The following is a 5,980-nucleotide window of genomic DNA, read 5'->3' on the forward strand; positions in this document are numbered from 1 at the left end:
ACCAAAATTGGGGTTTTTTTACCCAATCTGCGGCTTTTCACCATTGGCCCAGCGCCATTTCCACTCCTCTGCGTCCATCACCCCCAGCCAGTAGGAGCTGCTGCGGTTGCTGTTCTGCACCAGGAATAGCTGCAAAAAAAAACCCAAAAAACACCCCAAAAAACATCCCCAAAACACCCCCAAAATACCCCAAAAAACACCCCAAAATACCCCAAAACTATCCAAAAAATGCCCTAAAAATACCCTCCAAAATCCCCTAAAAACACCCCAAAAAACACCCCAAAAACACCCCAAAAATATCCTAAAAGTGCCCTATAAATACCATCAAAAATTTTTAAAAATACCCCAAAATTCCTAAAAAATTCCCAAAAATACCGAGAAAATCGCCCAAAAATTCCTTTAAAATTCCCCAAAAACTACCCCAAAATAACCCCCCAAAAAATCCCCAAACCCCCCAAAAACCCCAAAATCCCCCCAAAAATTAACAAAAAACCCAAAAATCTCCCCAAATCCCCTAAAAATGCCCCCAAAAATCCCCTAATATTACCCCCAAAAATTCAAAAAAATCCCCCAAAAATTCCTCAAAAAATTCCAAAAATACCGCGAAAATCCCCCTAAAAATTCCTTTAAAATTCAAAAAAAAATTCCCCAAAATGCCCCAAAGATACCCCAAAATAACCCCAAAAAAACCCCAAAACCCCAAAAATCCCCCCAAAAATTAACAAAAAACCAAAAAAATCTCCGAAAATCCCCTAAAAATCTCCCCAAAAATTCAAATAAATCCCCGAAAAATTCAAAAAAATCCCCCCAAAATTCCTCAAAAAATCCCAAAAATGCCGAGAAAATCCCCCCAAAAATTCCTTTAAAATTGCAAAAAAAATTTGCCCAAAATGCCCAAAAAATACCTCAAAGTAACCCCAAAAAAAAACCCCAAAACCTCCCAAAACCCCAAAAATCCCTCCAAAAATTAACAAAATACCCCCAAAAATCTCCCAAAATCCCCTAAAAATACCCCCAAAAATTTAAAAAAAATCCCCCAAAAATTCCTCAAAAAACCCCAAAAATGCCGAGAAAATTCCGCCAAAAATTAACAAAAAAACCCCCAAAAATCTCCCTAAATCCCTAAAAATACCCCCAAAAATTCAAAAAAGCCCCCCAAAAAATTCCTCAAAAAATCCCAAAAATGCCAAGAAAATCGCCCCAAAAATTCCTAAAAAATTCCCCAAAATACCGAGAAAATCGCCCAAAAATTCCTTTAAAATTCCCCAAAAACTACCCCAAAATAACCCCCGAAAAAACCCCAAAAACCCCAAAAAAACCCCCAAAATTAACAAAAAAATTCTCCAAAAATCTCCCCAAATACCCTAAAAATGCCCCCAAAAATCCCCTAAAAATACCCCCAAAAATTCAAAAAATCCCCCAAAAATTCCTAAAAAATCAAAAAAATGCCAAGAAAATCGCCCCAAAAATTCCTCTAAAATTAAAAAAAAATTGCCCAAAATGCCCCAAAACTACCCCAAAAAAAACACCAAAGCCTCCCCAAAAATTACCAGAAAACCCCCTAAATCTCCCCAAATCCCCTAAAAATACCCTTTAAAATAAACAAAAAAGCTCCAAAAAATTCCCCCAAAATTCCTCAAAAATCCCCCCAGAAAAATTCCCCAAAAAATATCCCAAAATACCCAAAAATACCCCAAAATAACCCCAAAAATCCCCGGAAAAATACAAAATACACCGAAATATTTCCAAAATTAACAAAAATACCCCCAAAACCCAAAATACCCCCAAAATTCCCCCAAAAATTTAGAAAAGTGTCCCCATGAATTAAGAAAAATATCCCCGAAAATGAACTGAAATAAATGAATAAAAAATCCCAAAACATCCCTAAAAACCCTCAAAAAACCCCCCCCAAAACCCCCAAAAATTCCCCAAAAAATTCCCAAAAAACCCTCCAAATATCCCAAAATTTGGGGTTTGGGATTTGTGGTTTGGGGATTTGGGATTTGGTTTTTGGGATTTGGGATTTGGGATCGGGGAGGGATTTGGGATTTGGGGTTTGGGATGAGGGATTTAGGATTTTTAGGATTTGGAATCGGGATGGACTTGGGATTTAGGATTTTTAATTTTTTGTGATGGGGATGGATTCGGGATTTGGGATTTTTTGGGATTTTGGATTTGGGATTTGGGAATTTTTGGGATGGGGATGGATTTGGGATTTGGGATTGAGGATTTTTATGGATTTGGGATTTTGGATTTGGGATTTAGGATTTTTTTTAGGATTTGAGATAGGGATGCATTTCGGATTTGGGGTTTGGGATTTTTTGGGATCGGGATGGATCTAGACAGCGCCTTGTGTTTGGGAGTGAGCAGCTGCTGGTTTTTTGCAATTGCCTTCGCTGTGCACTGAATGCCAGGGTGGGCTGTGCACTCTAGTGCAACGAGCTGGGCAGCAGAAAACAGAGAGCACAGACGTCTGACAGCAGTTTGAAGCTTGCCTAGGAAAGAGCAGTGTTTTTGGAGTGTTCAGCAAATCCATGTTTCTGGGTAAGAGCGGGATGCGTGCACTGTGCTGGCAAGCTTTCTCCCTGCGAGACACGCTGGAAAAGCTTTTGGCGATGATGCAGTCCACTAGAGACGCAGACTAGGGCTCTCCGCAGCTGTCCGGAGGGAAGCGCCAGTTGCCGGCGTCTTTCTGCCGAAGCCGCGCTTTGCAGGCTACAAGTGCGGTTGACGTCAGCGGTGCACGGTAGTAGCCGCTTCTTCGCCCCAGGGAGCCGGCGAGAGCAGTTGTCTTCTGAGAGGCGAAGAATGAAGGCGGCTTGTGTGCGCAGCCTTGGCACTGCTAGAGGACGGTGGCTGCAGCTGCCAGTCCTTTCAGTTCACCGCTGGCATGCTTCTGGCAGGTGTTCCAGGACGACTTTCCTGCGTTTTGACTTGGTCCTGATGCAGATGTCCTGGAGAATTCTTGTTCGTTCCCTGAGCTTCCGAGATGCAGAGAACTCGATGGCAGCTGCAGAAAAGAAGGGCTGCGCTGAGTTGCTCGGGAAGCAAGGACATAGACAGCGCCTTGTGTTTGGGAGTGAGCAGCTGCTGGTTTTTTGCAATTGCCTTCACCGTGCACTGAATGCCAGGGTGGGCTGTGCACTCTACTGCAACGAGAAGGGCAGCAGAAAACAGAGAGCACGGACGTCTGACAGCAGATTGAAGCTTGCCTAGGAAAGAGCAGTGTTTTTGGAGTGTTCAGCAAATCCATGTTTCTGGGCAAGAGCGGGATGCGTGCATTGTTCTGGCAAGCTTTCTCCCTGCGAGACACGCTGGAAAAGCTTTTCGCGATGATGCAGTCCACTAGAGACGCAGACTACGGCTCTCCGCAGCTGTCTTGAGGACTTAGACCGCTGCCTGTGCTTGGGAATGAGCTTCGGAGAAATTTTGCAATTGCCTGCACTGCACACAGAGGCCGCGTTCTCTCTTCTGCTTTGTTTTTCGCCTTCTGTGAATTGCACATGACTGGAGCTGAACCAGCCAACTCAGCTTTGCCACTTTTCACTTCCCAGTCACAGCCATTTCCATTGACTGCTCCATTGTTGCCGTTGTGGCTGCCGCACTGTACTTACAGTTGATCCTGCTTTCTATTCCACTCTTCATTTACTCCATTCAAGGGTTTAATGAAGGTCCAAAACTTCAGATCTGAATTTGCTGGTTTGTGATTCTGACATTCTGATTTACTGATGTTTGATTTTTCAACCTGACCAAACCTCCCTTTTATTTTCTGATTCATTTTCATTCTTTCTCTACAGTACAAGCTGCCAGTTATGGGAAATCACATGAATGATTCTGTGGAGGCTAACCCAAGATTGTTGAACTCATTTTCATGCATGGCTAAATACAGAATTGAACCTCATGCTCCAGAAATGAAAGGTCATAGATTTTAGATAATTCTAAAATAATGCTATAGTTGTAGATACAGCTACTCTCAGTCTACTCTAATCCTGTTTTTTTTGTTGACTCTGCCCTTGTTGAAGGCACTGCTTTCTGTCAGTGATTAAAAGAGGAGAGATTTGCTTTCAATTCCGTGCTGATTCAGCACAGCAAAGAATCAGTACATTAGCAGGGACTGTGAGGGAATTTTAAATATTTTTAGAGTACGAAACTTCTGCTGTTACTATGTCCTGGAGGTGAAAGTCCAATGTAATTACTGTACCAGGAAAACGTGGGAGAGCTGACAGCTCTCTGAGTCATAAGAGAGAAAAATGGAGAAACCTTATATCCAGTTTTTGGCTTGTTAGTGTCACTGCTATAAAATTATGATGTGCAAAATATAGGCCTATAGAGCTAGTATGCATTCTACTGGACTCTTCATCTATTAACAAAATGACATTGACAGCTGAGTTGTCGCTATAGGACACGAGAAAGCAATGCGAGCCACTTGCTACCTTGCAAGGCAAAAAAGAGAGCGTTTATTTTCTGACTCCAACTTTTATACTTCTCCAAAGGTGACAGTGGATTGGAGAGTGAACGGGCCACCTCTCCGAAGACATTGGACAAAGCACTAGTACATCAAGTCTCTCCACCCCCATGGAGGAATGCAAAACAATACGTTATTTACAGAAACTGTGTGGGAAAGTTTCCCAATAGAATGTAAATTCAGAAGGCTTAAGAAAACTCAAGAATCAGGGCGACATCTCACCCTTTTTAGTTTAAAAGAAAAGGAAAAATGAATAAGGTTCAGTGTCTGTTCGTGGAGGAATCATCAGAGTGATCACCCACCGTCATCTTCAACTGAGTCATCACTCGATGATCCATCCATTTGATGACTTTCAGTTTGGTCACGGCTTCTATGTTGCCCGTTTGTCGGATTCTGTCTCTGCGGTTGCAGATCAGGACGAACACACCTTGAAGGTACCCAGTGTACCCCAGTATCTGTGGATACACAAGCATACCCGCGCCCCGAAGCGATAAGGTCATAGGGACCTTCCCATTGTTTAGTGACTAAATTCCGCACTCGAACTTTTGCTCGAGGCTGATGTGCCTCGTCTGCAGCTTGCAATGAGAGATGATGATTTAAAATGACAGGGTTATTTGAATTCTGCTGCACTGTAAGATGATTGATGGTGTACAATGCTTTCTCCAACCGACTGTGCGGGGTCTCACCCTGCATTCCCCGTTTTTGTTTTTGAAGAACCCGCTTCAGAGTACCATGAGCGCGTTCTACAATAGCTTGGCCGGTTGGAGAATGGGGAATACCAAACTTGTGTGACACACCCCACAACTGCAGGAACTGCCGCACCTGCTGCGATGCATAAGCAGGACCATTGTCGGTTTTCACAGCAGAAGGTATGCCCAGAACGGCAAAGGCCTGCCTCCAGTGGGCAATGACATCATGAGCCTTTTCTCCAGTGTGAGCGGAAGCCCACATCGCAGAGGAGAACGTGTCCACCGTGACATGCACATACTTGAGCCGGCCAAACTCGGCAATCTGGGTGACATCAGTCTGCCAAAGCTCCAAGGCCCTAAGGCCTCTAGGGTTTACCCCTGCTGGTAAAGGCGGAGCAAGTGCATGGCAGTCGTCACAGGACTCAACAATGCTACGAGCCTCTGTTGGCGTTAGCTGAAACTGCTTCTGCAGAGTATGTGCATTCTGATGGAAAAACCCATGTGATGCCTTGGCCTGTGCGAGTGTATCAGGCTGGGGTGCTACCCACGCCGGATTAGCCAACTTGTCAGCCCTCGCGTTACCTTCTGCTACAAACCCTGGTAAATTGGTGTGACTTCTCACATGCAGAATGTAAAACGGATGAACCCGGGCCTGAATAGCACACCACAAGGTCTTCAGTAAATGAAACAAGGCAGGGTTACTGACCTCCTTCAAAACTGAGTGACCCAACCGCTGTGCGATATCAGCCACATAGGCAGAATCCGTGACCAAATTGAAAGGTTCCTGGGAAAATCTCTCAAATGCCATAACAGCGGCCCTCAACTC

This window comes from Taeniopygia guttata, chromosome 4 (genome assembly GCF_048771995.1).
Source record: "Taeniopygia guttata chromosome 4, bTaeGut7.mat, whole genome shotgun sequence".
Taxonomy (NCBI): domain Eukaryota; kingdom Metazoa; phylum Chordata; class Aves; order Passeriformes; family Estrildidae; genus Taeniopygia; species Taeniopygia guttata.